Source organism: Rutidosis leptorrhynchoides, chromosome 11, assembly GCF_046630445.1.
Source record: "Rutidosis leptorrhynchoides isolate AG116_Rl617_1_P2 chromosome 11, CSIRO_AGI_Rlap_v1, whole genome shotgun sequence".
Taxonomy (NCBI): Eukaryota; Viridiplantae; Streptophyta; class Magnoliopsida; order Asterales; family Asteraceae; genus Rutidosis; species Rutidosis leptorrhynchoides.
In genome coordinates this window covers 280144362-280165889 of record NC_092343.1, presented here as the reverse complement: position 1 = coordinate 280165889, position 21528 = coordinate 280144362, and positions in this window count along the sequence as shown.

Sequence of the window (21528 nt, the reverse complement as noted above, 5' to 3'; positions counted from 1 at the left end):
GCGAGGTATTTAACCTCTATATGATACATTTTACAAACATTGCATTCGTTTTTAAAAGACAAACTTTCTTTACATCGAAAATTGACAGGCATGCATACCATTTCATAATATCCACTATCCAACTATAAATTGATTTAATAATAATCTTTGATGAACTCAATGACTCGAATGCAACGTTCTTCGAAATATGCTATGAAAGACTCCAAGTAATATCTTTAAAATGAGCAAATGCACAGCGGAAGATTTCTTTAACGCCATACTGTATTTCGTAGTAAAAATACATATAACGTCATTGAACAAGTGCAAGGTTGGCCTCGGATTCACGAACGTATCAATATTGAGATTCAATATTGCAGGAAAGGTACGTAGACGCAACGGAAATGATAAACACTATATTGACCTCACGAGCATACCCATGAACCATACTCAATCACCTCCATAGCTATAACCCATAATTTCCTTAATCCTATCCTACTCGAAAAACAATTTCGAAATCACTCGGACAACACTCCGTCGTAATATTTTATGTATACTAATAATATCTTGAAATAATACGGAGTAAATATATATATATGTAAATCGATTGAGAGAGTTAAGAGAAAAATATTTTCAAGTTTCTATGAAATAATGAAACCTATTGAATTCTATTTATAATAGATTTTTGAATTATTAAAGTGAATTATTAAAGTATGAATTATTAAAGTGAATTATTAAAGTATGAATTATTAAAATGAATTATTAAAGTATGAATTATTAAAGTGAATTATTAAAGTATAAATTATTAAAGTGAATTATTAAAGTTAAAGTAAAGTAAAAATAAAGTAAAGGTAAAATTTAAGTATAGTAAAAGTATAAAACTATGTACGTATTATACGCGTATAAATATATATAATATTAATTTAAATCGTTATATATATTTAATAAAATAAAATATAAATATCGTTATCTTTATCATACTAGTTAAGTAATGAGTTGTCAAAAGTGGTTCTAGATATTTATAAAAGTTATATACGTTTTAATAATAAAGTTCTTTTTAAACTGAAAACGTTTTTGTACGTTTGAAACTAAATAGATCAATCGAGTCTTTATGAGATTCAATCTTTCACTATCCTTTGTCTAGTTCTCAATAATTGACAATTTGTTCTTATTTATAAATTACTTTACCATTTTCCGAATATTGTTAAAATGGAAAGATTTCTCAAATCAACGTGGGCCTTTCAACAGAGACTTGTAATCATAATTTAATATATCTGATAATTCAATCATTTGATCTTATCTTCTAATTCCATTGATAAATATTTTGAAACAGATACAATCATATAAAGTATTTAATCTAATATTTTGTTTACGTTTCAAGTTATAATATATATACACATATACATATATAATCATATTCGTTTAATGGTTCGTGAATCGTTGGAACTTTGTCGAGGTTGAATGAATGTATGAACATAGTTTAAAATTCTTGAAATTTAACTTAACAAATATTGCTTATTGTGTCGGAAACATATAAAGATTAAAGTTTAAATTTGGTTGGAAATTTCCGGGTTGTCACAGAGGAACCGGAAGAAGAGTCGGAACCGGAAGAAGAATCGGAACCGGAAGAAGAATCGGAACCGGAAGAAGAAATAGAACCAGTGGGGGAAATAATAAAACGGTTAAGTAGAAGAAAATCCTCAACCAACTGACCAAAGTTAATTATGGTCAATGGTGTTTCCGCCAAGGAAGCAAAGTATTGGGAGGATTACCAATTCTCCAATGAATCGGATCCCGACAAGGATTCCGATGATGTTATAGAAATTACCCCAACACAATTTAATAAGGCAAAAGAGAATAATAAGGGAAAGGGCATAAAAATAGAGAAATTTGATTCCAAACCCGATGAACTTTATATGTATCATCAACACCCGTATTTCTTAAGTTGTGACAATAACCCGAGAACCTCTAAACCACCAAGTTTTTCTAAACCAATGTGGAAAACGACGGCTCGTATTAGGGGAACATCATATATCCCTAGAAACTTGGCAAAACGAACCAAAACCGAAGAAGAAGAAACGAGCGAGTCGGAATAAGATAGTTGTATTCGTGTGGTGTAATATATGTAATATAGTGTGCTTATGCTTTATGATATATGTAAAAATTGCTTGTATTAATAAGTAATTTTTTTATGAATCTAACTCTTGTCTATTTTACAGTATAAAAACACAAAATGGATAGACAACCCAATATTTTAAGAGACCTACCCGGAGACATGATTGATGAAATCTTGTCTAGAGTCGGTCAGAATTCCTCGGCACAACTATTTAAGGCGAGATCAGTTTGTAAGACATTCGAAGAACGTTCCAAGAATGCCTTGATTTATAAAAGGCTTTCGTTCGAAAGATGGGGGATATCACATTGGGAAATCCATAAGTTACGATGTGTTTACTTTGACGCATATATTGCGGGGAACCCAAATGCTATTTTACGCAACGGGTTAAGAAATTATTTTGACTCAATATATCCGAATATAGGACTTCGTGATTTAGAAAAAGCGGCTAACATGCAACATAAAGAAGAATGTTATGCTTACGGGTTAGTAATGTTCGCTTCTCACCAAAGTGAGAACAAGAACATCGGGCTACAACTATTAAACAAAACGTTCCCACAAGTGACGGAGTCGGTAATTGGGGTAAGAAATGAGGTTTTTAGGTTATTACGAGACTGTTGGTCATTACGTAACCTTCATCCTTTTGACGATGTTACAACACAATGTCTTACTATCGGTCACAACGGTTATGTTCCACAAAACCAAGGATGGGAAGTGGTATTAGTAAAACCAGAATGCATGACTTGTTTTTGGACGTATGAATTATGTGTCTTTATTGCCTTTGCTGAACGCCTTATTTATTAACTAGAATTATCTTCGCAACTACTTTGTATCAAAGTTTTATGTGCTATATTTCATGCTATATGTAAAAAAAAGTGGTATTGTAAGTTTGCAAGTTATTGTATAAAGGTTTGAATATGATATATATATATATATATATATATATATATATATATATATATATATATATATATATATATATATATATATATATATATATATATATTGTGATTAGTTTTTCATATAGAATTGTAGTAGTTGAAATGGTATGTTAGCTACTAAGTATAAACTTAACGGGTAGGTACTACCCGAATTAAAGAGTATAAAACGCTAATATGAAGAAAGAGCTTTTATAAATAAGTTCATATTACGCTACGAAATACTATTGACTACACTTGATATTCTATATGATTAACTCATTTCATTTGACTATTTTGAAGGAAATGGCACCGACTACTCGACACACCTTGAATATGAGCGAAGAGGAATTTCGTGCCTTTCTTGCTTCAAACATAGCCGCAGTACAGGTTGCGCTACATACCAACAATAACCTTGGATCTAGCAGTACAGGAAATCGTGTAAGATGCACCTACAAAGAATTCACTGCCTGCAAACCTTTGGAATTTGATGGAACCGAAGGACCGATCGGATTGAAACGGTGGACCGAGAAGGTCGAATCGGTGTTTGCCATAAGTAAGTGTACTGAAGAGGACATAGTGAAGTACGCTACGCATACCTTCACAGGTTCTGCGTTAACATGGTGGAATACCTATCTAGAGCAAGTGGGACAAGATGATGCTTACGCACTACCGTGGTCAGCATTCAAGCACTTGATGAACGAGAAGTACCGTCCCAGAACCGAGGTCAATAAGCTCAAGACAGAACTTAGAGGGTTACGAACCCAAGGATTTGATATTACCACGTACGAAAGACGATTCACAGAATTATGCCTATTGTGTCCGAGAGTGTTCGAAGATGAGGAAGAGAAGATCGACGCGTTTGTGAAAGGATTGCCGAAAAGAATCCAAGAAGATATAAGTTCACACGAGCCCGCCTCCATACAACAGGCATGTAGAATGGCTCACAAACTAGTGAACCAGATTGAAGAAAGAATTAAAGAACATACTGCTGAAGAGGCCAATGTGAAGCAAGTCAAAAGAAAGTGGGAGGAAAACGGTGATAAGAATCACCAATACAACAACAGCAATTACAACAATAATCGCAACAACTATCCCAACAATCGCAACATCAATCGCAACTACAACAAACGACCCAACAACAACAACAACAACAACAACAACAACAACAACAACAACAACTACAACAATCATCCCAATAACAATAATAACCGCAACAACAACAACAATCAGAAGCAGCTATGCCAAAGGTGTGAAAAGTATCACTCGGGGTTCTGCACCAAATTTTGCAACAAGTGTAAAAGAAATGGTCATAGCGCGGCGAAGTGTGAGGTCTACGGACCAGGGGTTAACAGAACGAAAGGAACAAATGGTGTCAGAACGAGTAATGGCGGAGCAAGTAGTGTCAGAGCAAGTTTTGCCAATGTATTTTGTTATAGTTGTGGAAAATCGGGCCACATTATTAGAAATTGCCTGAACAAGGAGAACACAAATGGACAAGGCCGCGGAAGAGTTTTCAATATTAATGCGGCAGAGGCACAGGAAGACCCGGAGCTTGTTAAGGGTACGTTTCTTATTGACAATAAATCTGATTACGTTTTATTTGATTCGGGTGCGGATAGAAGCTATATGAGTAGAGATTTTTGTGCTAAATTAAGTTGTCCATTGACGCCTTTGGATAGTAAATTTTTACTCGAATTAGCAAATCGTAAATTAATTTCAGCAGATAATATATGTCGGAATCGAGAAATTAAACTGGTTAGCGAAACATTTAAGATTGACTTGATACAAGTAGAGTTAGGGAGTTTTGATGTGATAATCGGTATGGACTGGTTGAAAGAAGTGAAAGCAGAGATCGTTTGTTACAAAAATGCAATTCGCATTATACGAGAAAAAGGAAAACCCTTAATGGTGTACGGAGAAAAGGGCAACACGAAGCTACATCTTATTAGTAATTTGAAGGCACAAAAACTAATAAGAAAAGGTTGCTATGCTGTACTAGCACACATCGAGAAAGTACAAACTAAAGAAAAGAGCATCAATGATGTTCCCGTCGCAAAAGAATTTCCCGATGTATTTCCGAAAGAATTACCGGGATTACCCCCACATCGATCCGTTGAATTTCAAATAGATCTTGTACCAGGAGCTACACCAATAGCTCGTGCTCCTTACAGACTCGCACCCAGCGAGATGAAAGAACTGCAAAGCCAATTACAAGAACTTTTAGAGCGTGGTTTCATTCGACCAAGCACATTACCGTGGGGAGCTCCTGTTTTGTTTGTCAAAAAGAAAGATGGTACATTCAGGTTATGTATCGACTACCGAGAGTTGAACAAACTTACCATCAAGAACCGCTACCCACTACCAAGAATTGACGACTTATTTGATCAACTACAAGGCTCGTCTGTTTATTCAAAGATTGACTTACGTTCCGAGTATCATCAAATGCGGGTGAAAGAAGATGATATTCCAAAGACTGCTTTCAGAACATGTTACGGTCATTACGAGTTTATGGTCATGCCGTTTGGTTTAACTAATGCACCAGCTATGTTCATGGACCTTATGAACCGAGTGTGTGGACCATACCTTGATAAGTTTGTCATTGTTTTCATTGATGACATACTTATTAACTCAAAGAATGACCAAGAACACGGTGAACATTTGAGAAAGGTGTTAGAAGTATTGAGGAAGGAAGAATTGTACGCTAAGTTTTCAAAGTGTGCATTTTGGTTGGAAGAAGTTCAATTCCTCGGTCACATAGTGAACAAAGAAGGTATTAAGGTGGATCTGGCAAAGATAGAAACTGTTGAAAAGTGGGAAACCCCGAAAACTACGAAACACATACGCCAGTTTTTAGGACTAGCTGGTTACTACAGAAGATTCATCCAAGACTTTTCCAGAATAGCAAAACCCTTGACTGCATTAACGCATACAGGGAAGAAATTTGAATGGAAGGATGAACAAGAGAAAGCATTTCAGTTATTGAAGAAAAAGCTAACTACGGCACCTATATTGTCATTGCCTGAAGGGAATGATGATTTTGTGATTTATTGTGATGTATCAAAGCAAGGTCTCGGTTGTGTATTAATGCCACGAACGAAGGTGATTGCTTATGCGTCTAGATAATTGAAGATTCACGAACAAAATTATACGACGCATGATTTGGAATTAGGCGCGGTTGTTTTTGCATTAAAGACTTAGAGGCACTACTTATATGGGGTTAAAAGTATTATATATACCGACCACAAAAGTCTTCAACACATATTTAATCAGAAACAACTGAATATGAGGCAGCGTAGGTGGATTGAATTATTGAATGATTACGACTTTGAGATTCGTTACCACCCGGGGAAGACAAATGTGGTAGCCGACGCCTTGAGCAGGAAGGATAGAGAACCCATTTGAGTAAAATCTATGAATATAATGATTCACAATAACCTTACTACTCAAATAAAGGAGGCGCAACAAGGAGTTTTAAAAGAGGGAAATTTAAAGGATGAAATACCCAAAGGATCGGAGAAGCATCTTAATATTCGGGAAGACGGAACCCGGTATAGGGCTGAAAGGATTTGGGTACCAAAATTTGGAGATATGAGAGAAATGGTACTTAGAGAATCTCATAAAACCAGATACTCAATACATCCTGGAACGGGGAAGATGTACAAGGATCTCAAGAAACATTTTTGGTGGCCGGTTATGAAAGCCGATGTTGCTAAATATGTAGGAGAATGTTTGACGTGTTCTAAGGTCAAAGCTGAGCATCAGAAACCATCAGGTCTACTTTAACGACCCGAAATCCCGGAATGGAAATGGGAAAACATTAACATGGATTTCATCACTAAATTGCCAAGGACTGCAAGTGGTTTTGATACTATTTGGGTAATAGTTGATCGTCTCACCAAATCAGCACACTTCCTGCTAATAAGAGAAGATGACAAGATGGAGAAGTTAGCACGACTGTATTTGAAGGAAGTCGTCTCCAGACATGGAATACCAATCTCTATTATCTCTGATAGGGATGGCAGATTTATTTCAAGATTCTGGCAGACATTACAGCAAGCATTAGGAACTCGTCTAGACATGAGTACTGCCTATTATCCACAAACTAATGGGAAGAGCAAAAGGACGATACAAACGCTTGAAGACATGCTACGAGCATGTGTTATTGATTTCGGAAACAGTTGGGATCGACATCTACCGTTAGCAGAATTTTCCTACAACAACAGCTACCATTCAAGCATTGAGATGGCGCCGTTTGAAGCACTTTATGGTAGAAAGTGCAGGTCTCCGATTTGTTGGAGTGAAGTGAAGGATAGACAGATTACGGGTCCGGAGATAATACAAGAAACTACCGAGAAGATCATCCAAATTCAACAACGGTTGAAAACCGCCCAAAGTCGACAAAAGAGCTACGCTGACATTAAAAGAAAATATATAGAATTTGAAATTGGAGAGATGGTCATGCTTAAAGTTGAACCTTGAAAAGGTGTTGTTCAATTTGGTAAACGAGGGAAATTAAATCCAAGGTATATCGGACCATTCAAGATTATTGATCGTGTCGGACCAGTAGCTTACCGACTTGAGTTACCTCAATAACTCGCGGCTGTACATAACACTTTTCACGTCTCGAATTTAAAGAAATGTTTTGCTAAAGAAGATCTCACTATTCTGTTAGATGAAATCCAAATCAACGAAAAACTTCAATTCATCGAAGAACTCGTCGAAATAATGGATCGTGAGGTTAAAAGACTTAAGCAAAACAAGATACCAATTGTTAAGGTTCGATGGAATGCTCGTAGAGGACCCGAGTTCACCTGGGAACGAGAAGATCAGATGAAGAAGAAATACCCGCATTTATTTCCAGAAGATACGTCAACACCTCTAACTGCTTAAAATTTCGGGACGAAATTTATTTAACTGGTAGGTACTGTAGTGACCCAACTTTTCCATGTTTATATATATATTAAATGAAATTGTTATTTACATGATTAAGTGTTTCCAACATATTAAGCAATCAAACTTATTAAGACTTGATTAATTGAAATTGGTTTCATATAGACAATTGACCACCCAAGTTGACCGGTGATTCACGAACGTTAAAACTTGTAAAAACTATATGATGACATATATATGGTTATATATATAGTTAACATGATATTATGATAAGTAAACATAACATTAAGTATATTAATAATGAACTACATATGTAAAAACAAGACTACTAATTTAATGATTTTGAAACGAGACATATATGTAACGATTATCGTTGTAACGACATTTAATGTATATATATCATATTAAGAGATATTCGTACATCATAATATCATGATAATATAATAATTTAAAATCTCATTTGATATTATAAACATTGGGTTAACAACATTTAACAAGATCGTTAACCTAAAGGTTTCAAAACAACACTTACATGTAACGACTAACGATGACTTAACGACTCAGTTAAAATGTATATACATGTAGTGTTTTAATATGTATTCATACACTTTTGAAAGACTTCAAGACACTTATCAAAATACTTCTACTTAACAAAAATGCTTACAATTACATCCTCGTTCAGTTTCATCAACAATTCTACTCGTATGCACCCGTATTTGTACTCGTACAATACACAGCTTTTAGATGTATGTACTATTGGTATATACACTCCAATGATCAGCTCTTAGCAGCCCATGTGAGTCACCTAACATATGTGTGAACCATCATTTGGTAACTAGCATGAAATATCTCATAAAATTACAAAAATATGAGTAATCATTCATGACTTATTTACATGAAAACAAAATTACATATCCTTTATATCTAATCCATACACCAACGACCAAAAACACCTACAAACACTTTCATTCTTCAATTTTCTTCATCTAATTGATCTCTCTCAAGTTCTATCTTCAAGTTCTAAGTGTTCTTCATAAATTCTACAAGTTCTAATTTCATAAAATCAAGAATACTTCCAAGTTTGCTAGCTTACTTCCAATCTTGTAGAGTGATCATCCAACCTCAAGAAATGTTTCTTATTTACAGTAAGATATCTTTCTAATACAAGGTAATACTCATATTCAAACTTTGATTCAATTTCTATAACTATAACAATCTTATTTCGAGTGAAAATCTTACTTGAACTGTTTTCGTGTCATGATTCTGCTTCAAGAACTTTCAAGCCATCCAAGGATCCTTTGAAGCTAGATCCATTTTTTCTCATTTCCAGTACCTTTATCCAGAAAACTTTAGGTAGTAATGATGTTCATAACATCATTCGATTCATACATATAAAGCTATCTTATTCGAAGGTTTAAACTTGTAATCACTAGAACATAGTTTAGTTAATTCTAAACTTGTTCGCAAACAAAAGTTAATCCTTCTAACTTGACTTTTAAAATCAACTAAACACATGTTCTATATCTATATGATATGCTAACTTAATGATCTAAAATCTGGAAACACGAAAAACACCGTAAAACCGGATTTATGCCGTCGTAGTAACACCGCGGGCTATTTTGAGTTAGTTAATTAAAAACTATGATAAACTTTGATTTAAAAGTTGTTCTTATGAGAAAATGATTTTTCTTATGAACATGAAACTATATCCAAAAATCATGGTTAAACTCAAAGTGGAAGTATGTTTTCTAAAATGGTCAACTAGACGTCGTTCTTTCGACTGAAATGACTACCTTTACAAAAACGACTTTTAACTTATATTTACGACTATAAACCTATACTTTTTCTGTTTAGATTCATAAAATAGAGTTCAATATGAAACCATAGCAATTTGATTCACTCAAAACGGATTTAAAATGAAGAAGTTATGGGTAAAACAAGATTGGATAATTTTTCTTGTTGTAGCAACGTGAAAATTGGTAACAAATCTATATTAATCATATCCTAGCTAACTTATATTGTATTATACATATATTCTAATATATTATGTAATCTTGGGATACCATAGACACGTATGCAAATGTTTTGACATATCATATCGACCCATGTGTATATATTATTTGGAACAACCATAGACACTCTATATGCAGTAATGTGGGAGTTAGCTATACAGGGTTGAGGTTGATTCCAAAAATATATATACTTTAAGTTGTGATCTAGCCTGAGACATGTATACACTGGGTCGTGGATTGATTCAAGATAATATATATCAATTTTTTTCTGTACATCTAACGTTGGACAACTAGTTGTAGGTTACTAACGAGGACATCTGACTTAATAAACTTAAAACATCAAAATGTATTAAAAGTGTTGTAAATATATTTTGAATATACTTTGATATATATGTACATATTTGTTATAGGTTCGTGAATCGACCAGTGGCCAAGTCTTACTTCCCGACGAAGTAAAAATCTGTGAAAGTGAGTTATAGTCCCACTTTTAAAATCTAATATTTTTGGGATGAGAATACATGCAGGTTTTATAAATGATTTACAAAATAGACACAAGTACGTGAAACTACATTCTATGATTGTATTATCGAAATCGAATATGCCCCTTTTTATTAAGTCTGGTAATCTAAGAATTAGGGAACAGACACCCTAATTGACGTGAATCCTAAAGATAGATCTATTGGGCCTATCAAACCCCATCCAAAGTACCGGATGCTTTAGTACTTCGAAATTTATATCATATCCGAAGGGTGTCCCGGAATGATGGGGATATTCTTATATATGCATCTTGTTAATGTCGGTTACCAGGTGTTCACCATATGAATGATTTTTATCTCTATGTATGGGATGTATATTGAAATATGAAATCTTGTGGTCTATTGTTACGATTTGATATATATTGGTTAAACCTATAACTCACCAACATTTTTGTTGACGTTTAAAGCATGTTTATTCTCAGGTGAATATTAAGAGCTTCCGCTGTTGCATACTAAAATAAGGACAAGATTTGGAGTCCATGTTTGTATGATATTATGTAAAAACTACATTCAAGAAACATGTTTGTATCATTATTTGATAATCTACGTAATGCTTTTGAAACCTTTATTGATAAAATAAAGGTTATGGTTTTTTAAAAATGAATGCAGTCTTTGAAAAACGTCTCATATAGACGTCAAAACCTCGCAACGAAATCAATTAATATGGAACGTTTATAATCAATATGAACAGGACATTTCAGAAAGTACTTGATTAAGAACGTTGTTGCCATTTCCTCCCATGAGGTGATAGAGTTGGGTTCTAACCCCTCGAACCAGGTTTTTGCATGAAGAGTTAAGGAATATGGGATCAGATACAGATGAACTACATCTTGTTCAACCCCGTTTTGCTTACTTGAGTTGGATAAGAAGAGGAATCTATCTAAGTGAGAGTTGAGATTGTCAATTGGTAAGCTGTGGAACTGGCAATGGTTGTGAATGAGTTGTTTGATGCTATGCTTAAGCACAAAAGATGTTCCGTTAACCTCGGATATAGTATCGGTCCTCCTCGTCCTTCTAACGAGTGTTTGGTGATGTCAGCGAGAGTGATGCGTGCGGCCATCGTCAAACTATCGGCAGGTAAGTGTGGATCTCGTCGGACGGGTACAATGTATGATATCATATAGAAGAAAGGATGTGTTGGAAGAATTCTTAGCGGTCTAAGTAGGTTAAACCATCCTAAAGGTTCACTAATAAGGAAGTCAATTTTAAACTTTTTAGTTAATCTAAATTAAGCTAATATTATCTAACCTAACTATGGTAAACTAGTAACTTCTGACAAAGCTAGCCTCCGTCAAAAGGGTCTCTTAAAAACTAACTAATCTAAACAGGCTCCAAATCGTACTACCGCTCCCCGGCATTGGTGTGACGACCCGGAAATTTTCGACCAAATTTAAACTTAATCACTAGATGATTTCAACATTACAAGCAAAGTCTATTAGATTGAATTGTAGAATTTTTGAACTATTTCATGAAAGCACTTAACCCTTGACTACTCCCGACAATTCACGAGCAATTGTTTGTAAGTAAATATGTAAAATAAAATACAAGATAAGAACATTATTATTAATATATAGCTATGAATAGATATATATGATTTCTATATTATTTATTATCACATGTATATTGGAATATATAAAAGTTATAGACATATATATAATAATTATATATTATCTTTTCATATGCCAAAACATATTATATAACGTAGTTATATGTTTAAATATTAAATATTTAGCATATGTTATCATATAAGATATATTGAATAATTATAATATATAATGTTAATATATTAAGTGTAATTATAAGTTAGAAATATAAGTATTATACTAAAATTATTATTACTTTCATTATTATTAGTACTATTATTAATTATAATATAAAAAGCAGTATTTTTAGTAGTATTATTTTCAGTATATAACAAATAGACATAAAAGTTTGATATATATAAATTGTTATGTTATTATTATTATTATTAATACCATTAGTATTATTATAATTAATACTAATATTATTAATAATCTTATTATGATAAATTTTATAGTTATTATTATTTTTATTAATATTATTATTATTATATTAAGAGTATTATTATTATAGTTATAATTGCTAATTAATAAGATTAATCAATATACAGATAAATAAATATATACAAGTACAAAACATCTGCTTTATATATAAAATCAGATATATACATCGACATATACAGATTTCATATATACAAATATATAAAACAGATATATATATTATATAAATAAATACGGTATATATATATAAATACAATTTATATATTAATAAAAATAAATGAATACGTAATTTGTTTAATATCATTGTCATTCTGTAGGGATTTTTGGATTCTGTCTTAAAAGTTATTCCAATCGAATGAAACAATCACATACAACCAAAATTAGTTGCACATCTCCATCTATTTTTTTTTGTTTATATTTTTTTTCTGAACGAATCCCTTCTGTCGAACATTGGACTATGAGTTAATCAAATTGTGCAGTATTATTGGTTAACTTACTTAGTCTTCTCCTCACCATTATCAATTATAAATTTAACAAGCTCAGATTATCGAATTTAAACAGAAAAACAAAGCAAGAACACAGGTATACTCTGTTCGTGTAATTTTTTTTTAAAAAGATTTAATTTGAATTTAATTGAAAAATGTAAAAATGTAGTTTTATTAGGATTACTTTACTCAATCTAGGTGCAAAGTTTCAAGGATTAATTTTCAAAATCAAGAATGAATTTTAAAGTCAAAGTTAATTTCAAAAAAAAAAGTCAACTGATTATTCATAAATAAATTCATAATCAATTTGATGTTTCCAGATAAATTGATGAACCAGAAAGATTCCAAGAATGATTTAGAACCTTTTTCGTTTGGAAATCGTGATCTAAAAACACCTTTAAAGTTGATATTTAAGTTGAGTTTGATATCGGGTTTTAAAAACTGTTTCAGCTACTTATTAATAATATTTTTTTTCCTTTCTGTGTTGATTAAGCCCGATCATCACTTATCAATGTTTTTGAAACGTTTTAAAATTATAAATCCACTCAGTGATAGAGCTGATAAGAAGATACTAGGTCTCCGGTCGAATTTTAAGTGGAAAAGATGATAAAGAAGAAGATAAACAGAAACTGAGTTAATAAAATTATAAATTCATAATATGTCAGAAAAACAGAAGTACCGGAGTGGTTTGAGGTGTTGTGGTGTGAGCGAGGGGTCTCGGGTTCGATCCCGGCTTTGGACAGTTTTCTTTTTAAAGGATTTCCTTAAGGTGGTTTTCATTTCTAATTTTGATATTATTATTATTACTATTCTTATTCTTATTATTATTCATTTATTATAATTATTACTGATGGAATACCACATGTAAACAAGTCACAAAACCCATTTATGTATGTATATGAATTCGTGTATATGTATATAGCAAGCGGAAGCAATTTTCATCTTAAGAACATGTGTATTTTAACCTTTTAAAATGTATTCCATTTCATAGATCTAGTCTTGTACAATATACTAAAATGTAAATAGAAGCTAGTTAGGGTATATACCTTCTCCAAAGGGAGGTAGAAGTAACAAGATGAAGATGATGAAGTGAAGCTAGTTTCTAACTTGAAACCTCAAGAGATAATACCCACAAACCTTAGTATCAACACCCTTCTTCTTGGTTAGGATTTAGGACACTTAGAACACTTGCAAGATCAACCAAAAACCCTTTGGAACCTACCAAAATTTCGGCCAAGGTAGAGAGAAAAGAAGAGAGATTTTGCAAGTTTGAAAATGCTAGAATGAATGTGTGTATTGGGTGAACCAAATGCATGCATCAAGTAATAATAACAAGGAGTGAACCAAGGTAAAATAGCTCCTTGGATACCCCAAAAAAGGCCGCTATTTTTACCCCCTTTTTCCCCCTTTTTTTTATTACTTCCTTAAACATGCATATATCTTCCACCCATTTTTTTATACATGTGCATATAATTTATAAACCCATTATAAAATAATATGTCACAAGTGTTAGTTTAATAAAATAATTAAACTTATATAAATAATTATCCATATAATTATTTCTAGCATTTCACTTTAGAAAACCAATTTCAAAGTCTAAGTATTTAGTATTAGTTTTAAAGATCATATCGTTAAAACAAATACATAAAAGTGTTGATAGTTTGTTATTGGGTATGACCCGACTTGGATCATAACATATTGGCCACATTAATTAATTATGTCTCTTGGGCATATGAAATACCTTCAATCTCCCACTTGCACGAGAAACATAAGGAATTAATGCAAGTGACGGATACCACCTAACGACCGTCCATCACCCCAATGTGTTATGACTTAGTGCCATTCAATAACATCATCCCTTTCGAGTTCCCATCTCGAACATGATTTAGGTGAATCTTTCAATATATCCTTTTCGTCCTAGATGTCATGTTAAATGCAATAGACATAGAATGATCACTCTCTTATAGATTTAACTTTATCAGGCCTTAGACATCCGACTCTCAACAAATAAGAGGGACAAATTCCATCTTGACTGCATACGTCCTAGACACTACACCTTGTACCATACCTGAAGCCTCCCTTATGTACTACCATATTTCAGAATAGCGAAGGAAAGAATCAAGGCACAATATTTGGTGAATATCTGAACCCAATATGTGTCTCAGGTCAGAGGATATAATGATATTCTCCTTTACTCAAGATTACATGTGATCAATCACAAAGGCTCCATATAGTAAATCTTGAGAGCGGGTCTTCCAATATTTGTGTCCCACAAATATCTATGAACCTTGGTTGCAACCTTGCCCCACATTCACCATTTGAATGTTAACCAATCCAAGTTCATAATAGTCTAGACCTCACACTTGTTCCCACAAATGTGATCAACTACGGAATTTAGAATAATAGTTTATTCATGGATAAAATATGCAAAATTGGAACATGACTCATAATTAAATTAATACCATAATTATATTAATGAGTTTGAACTAATTCATTCCGTTACAATACATAAAATAGATCAATTCCAATCACTAGAATATCGAAGCCCTAATGCACAAACATGTCCCTCATGTTTTGGCCCATGTAAAAGCTTCGTGAGTGGTTCCGCAACATTTTGATCTGTGTGAACTTTGCGAATACATATCTTTCCCTTTTCAACCTCATCCCTGATGTATTTGAATCTCCGCTCAATGTGACGAGTCTTTTGATGAGCACGAGGTTCCTTGATTTGAGCAATCGCACCCTCGTTGTCACAAAAGATCTCAAGAGGGTCCTGAATGGAAGGGACCACTCCTAAGTCGTTGATGAATTTCTTCATCCATGCAGCTTCCTGAGCTGCCAATGAGGCAGCAATGTACTCCGACTCTGTAGTGGATAACGCAACAACTTCCTGTTTTGAGCTCTTCCAAGAGACTGCACCACCATTTAACATGAAGACATAACCGGATTGTGATCGAGAGTCATCTCGATCAGTTTGGAAACTCGCGTCCACGTAACCTTTTACAGCGAGTTCCTCCTCACCAGACCCATATATTAGAAACATATCCTTATTTCTCCTAAGGTATTTCAATATACTTTTAACAGCAATCCAATGACTGTTTCCTGGGTCGTTCTGGTATCTACTTGCCAAGCTTAGAGCGCATGACACATCCGGTCTAGTACATATCATTGCATACATGATAGACCCAATAGCAGATGCGTATGGGATTTTCTTCATTCTTTCTTGTTCATCTTTCGTGATAGGACACTGAGATGAACTGAGAATGGTTCCTCTTTGAATAGGTACCAAACCTTTCTTAGAGTTTTCCATCTTGAACCTTTTCAAGATTTTATCAATGTATGTACTTTGACTTAAACCTATCAATCTCTTGGATCTATTCCTATAGATCCCTATCCCCAATATGTATTGAGCTTCTCCAAGATCCTTAATGGAGAAGCAACTCTTTAGCCAAGTTTTGACTTCTTGCATTGTGGTAATATCATTCCCAAACAATAATATGTCATCCACATATAGCACAAGGAACATTATAGAGCTCCCACTAGCCTTCTTGTATACACAAGCTTCATCACCATTTTTAATGAAGCCAAATTTCTTTGCCTCTTCATTAAAACGATGATTCCACATTCTAGATGCTTGTTTCAATCCGTAGATTGATTTCTTTAACTTGCATACCTTTTTAGGATTTTTCGGATCAACAAAACCTTCGGGCTGTACCATATAGACATCTTCCTCAAGATATCCATTCAGGAAAGTGGTTTTGACATCCATTTGCCATATTTCATAGTCATAGTGAGCAGCAATGGCAAATAATATCCTAATAGACTTTAGCATTGCCACAGGCGAGAAAGTTTCATCATAATCAACCCCTTGAGTTTGAGTGAAACATTTTGCTACAAGTCTAGCTTTGTATGTATCCAAGTTTCCATGTATGTCGGTTTTCTTCTTGAAAAGCCATTTGCAATCAACTAGCTTGGAGCTAGGAGGTTGCACAACAAGTTCCCAAATTTGATTTTTATACATGGATTGCATCTCGGCGTTCATGGCTTCCTGCCATTTATCTTTATCAATCCTTGATAAAGCATCTTCGTAGTTTGTCGGTTCATCCAAATCAACCGTATAGCAACCATCCACGAGAAACCCATATCTCTCGGGAGGATTACTAATCCTACTAGATCTTCGAACGTCTTGTGTACCTTGATCATCCACTTGATCATTTTCAACATCCTCATGTTGAGTACTAGTGCCAACCAATTGTGTATCATCGGCTTGATCTTGTACCGCTACAAGATCTATCTTCCTTTCACCATCACCTTCCATAAGGAATTTGGTTTCAAGGAATTCCGCTTTCCGAGCAACAAATACCGTTTGCTCGGATGGATCATAGAAGTAATATCCCATGTCATCTTTGGGATATCCTATGAAGATACACTTTGTGGATCGAGCATGTAGCTTATTAGCTACATAACACTTAGGATAAGCTTCACATCCCCATACTTTTAAGTATGAAAGAGAAGGAGGTTTTCCAAACCACATCTCATGAGGAGTTCGTTCCACTTTCTTGGTTGGGGCCATATTTAAAATATGAACCGTGGAGCTTAGACAATAACCCCAAAATGATAGAGGTAACGAGATTTTTGCCATCATAGATCGAACCATATCCATTAGGGTTCGGTTCCTCCTTTCGGAAACTCCATTAAGTTGGGGTGTTCCGGGTGGAGTAAGTTGTGAGATAATCCCACAACTCCTAAGATGATCTTGGAAGGCATCGCTTAGGTATTCACCTCCTCTATCGGTACGAAGTACCTTAATTGTCCTATTGAGTTGATTTTGTACTTCGTTTTGATATTCTTTGAATGCTTCAAACGTTTCGTCCTTGTGTCTTAATAAGTAGACATATCCGAAACGACTAAAGTCATCAATGAAAGTAACAATGTATCTTTCACCATTCCTAGTCATGGGTTTAAAGGGTCCACATACATCCGAATGTATTAATCCCAATAAATCTTTAGCCCTCTCATAAGTCCCTTTGAAAGGTGCTTTAGTCATCTTGCCTTGTAAACAAGATTCACATACATCAAACGAATCCATTTCATTTGATTTCAAAAGTCCATTCTTTTGAAGTGTATGCATTCGGTTCTTGTTTATGTGACCAAGGCGACAATGCCATAAATAGGAATCACTCAAATCCCTTTTGAGTTTCTTGGTGCTAGTATGGTATATAGAGCTCGATGATGCGTCATCATGAACCAATTCATAAATTCCATTTGAAGGCGAAGCCTTGAAATAGAACACATTATCTTTAGAAACATGAATATCATCATCAATAAAATTAACAATGTAACCACATTGTTTTAAGCGAGAAATAGAAATAATGTTTCTACACAAATCCGGAGCATACAAAACATTTTCTAAAATAAGTTCCAATCCGCTTGGAAGCTTCAAAATAAAATCTCCTTGAGCTTTAACATGCACCTTTGCACCATTGCCCATATAGAGACTTGATGTTCCCGCCTTATGATCACTTCTTTTGAACCCTGCAAAGAATTGCAAATATGAGTTCCACATCCAGTGTCTAATACCCATGTATTAGAAGAAGTAATACTAAGCTCTATATATACCATATATATATTACCTGAGGTTTTCCCTGCATCCCTCTTGTCCTTCAACTCCTTAAGATAGACCGGACAATTTCGTTTCCAATGACCCATCTCACCGCAACCGAAACATGGGTCTTCCTTGGGGTTTGTCTTCTCGGCTACCTTTTGCTTCTTAGCCTTGTTGATGGTTGGGGTAACCATCTTCCCCTTCCCTTTGCCTTGATAGGCGGGTCCTTTTCTCTTAGCCACCTTTGGCTTAGAGGTGTTACCTTTGGATCCACCTTGATCGATTGCTAACACGGGTAAAGCCCTTTTACCCATGCTAGTTTCCGCCGTTCTAAGCATACCGTGAAGCTCACCTATGCTCTTATCCATCCCATTCATATTGTAATTAATTACAAATTGATCAAACCTTTTTGATAGGGAGTTAAGGATAAGATCGGTGGCTAACTTATTTGATATGTTTAGGTTAAGGCGGTTAGCACGATCAATAAGGCTCTTCATCTTAAGCACATAAGATGAAACCGATTGGGTATCGTCCATACGACAAGCATGTAGCGCCCGAACGGTCTCGAAACGCTCGACACGTGGTTGTTGAAGGAACATCTCCTTCAATTGCGTTATCATGTCGTATGCACTATGATGCTCGAAATCCTTTTGGAGTTCGGGAATCATAGTCCCAAGCATTAGGCATGAGACTTGAAGGGAGTCGTGGCAATACTTATCGTAAGAGGCCATTGCCTCCACATCATTCTCATCCGGTTGATCGGGAATGGGGTCCTCAAGTACATACGCTTTATCCTCTTGTTTGAGGACAATCCGAAGATTGCGGAACCAATCCATAAAGTTGGTATGGTTGAGTTTGTCTTTCTCTAAGAGAGACCTTAATGATAGGTTGTTCATGTTAAGTGGTGCGTTTTGCATGTTGTTGTTGTTATTAGCGGCCATCTACAAAATTCAACAAAGTCCTTTTAAGTATCGATTTTAAATTCAATAAACAATACCCTTTTAATTTGTTTTATTAAATATTAGAATCCAACGGTAAATCAAATTTCGGTTAGGTGACCTTTATCCCGTCATTTGATTTAGCTAGGTAGTCATAATGACAATTGCAATCCTTTTGCAACTTCTAAGTTATGGGATCATGCAATCCTTTTGCATGGCATATTAATCCCATCAACGCCTATTTGTTCCTCATGCTTCGGTGACCCTAAGTTCATGATTCCCAAATCAAGTCGTCCTACTTGTGCAGACATGTAAATTTAACAAACAAGTGGTTAGGTGACCTTTATCCCACTAGTGTGCGAAATTTACCTTATTCATATTAGTCCGCTCATGACGGTTAGGTGACCTTTATCCCGTCAAGAGTTTCTTAATATGTCTAAGTGTTTTCACGAAAGGATGGCGTTTAACTTGTTTACCTTGTTTTAGTTAAAGGGATTTAAGTTTTCTACATTCTAGTTTTAGAAAACAAAATTCTATACACCAACATGCATTTGGTGTGTAGTAAATTTTGAAAAACCCATTTTCATGTCCTTTTAGTAAAACCAATTACTAGTTATGAACCAATTTAATACCTTTTAAATAAACCATTTTATTTAGTTCTAATAACCAATTATTAGTGTCGTTATGTTATGTTTTATTATAACCATTTATAATGTATTAAGCAAGTTGTTAACATGTGATAATCTTGTAGCAACCAATCATACAAACATGCATAACAAAATATGTTCACAATCGGGAGCCATTTTGGTGGGCATTTGTTTAGCCAAAAAACAAATGTCACCGGTAAGGGTTAACAAAAGAAAGCAAGAGATTTTTAAACAAAATCTCCCACTTAATCTTGTAATCTTCAAAGCTCCATCTTGTAATCTTCATCTTGAATCTTCATTTTCTTTTTACAAAATTATATCCTAATACAATTTTTCTAGAAAATGAAACAACAACCTATTCTATTTTTACAAACAAATAGAATAAATTACATGAAAAATTACAAGATTACTTACAACTTATTACACACCAAAATTACAAAATTATTACAAATTAATACAAACCAAATGAATGAATATTACAACCATGAATAATAACCAAATCATTCAAACATTCAACCACACGGTCTAGGCTCGATTGTGAACAATAACATAACATCAAATCTTGGCCAAACTTGAAGTCCCAAACCCACTTTTGGGGTCCAAAAATTCAGCCAAACCAACAAACCCACCAAAACTCATGATTTTTACATTCTACTTTCATGCATGTTGGTAGATTGTAAAATAAATGAGTTTACTAGCCAAAAACAAGAAGCATATTAACAAGACTTTGGCTCTAGATACCATTGATGGAATACCACATGTAAACAAGTCACAAAACCCATTTATGTATGTATATGAATTCGTGTATATGTATATAGCAAGCGGAAGCAATTTTCATCTTAAGAACATGTGTATTTTAACCTTTTAAAATGTATTCCATTTCATAGATCTAGTCTTGTACAATATACTAAAATGTAAATAGAAGCTAGTTAGGGTATATACCTTCTCCAAAGGGAGGTAGAAGTAACAAGATGAAGATGATGAAGTGAAGCTAGTTTCTAACTTGAAACCTCAAGAGATAATACCCACAAACCTTAGTATCAACACCCTTCTTCTTGGTTAGGATTTAGGACACTTAGAACACTTACAAGATCAACCAAAAACCCTTTGGAACCTACCAAAATTTCGGCCAAGGTAGAGAGAAAAGAAGAGAGATTTTACAAGTTTGAAAATGCTAGAATGAATGTGTGTATTGGGTGAACCAAATGCATGCATCAAGTAATAATAACAAGGAGTGAACCAAGGTAAAATGGCTCCTTGGATACCCCAAAAGAGGCCGCCATTTTTACCCCCTTTTTCCCCCTTTTTTTTTTTTTTTATTACTTCCTTAAACATGCATATATCTTCCACCCATTTTTTTATACATGTGCATATAATTTATAAAC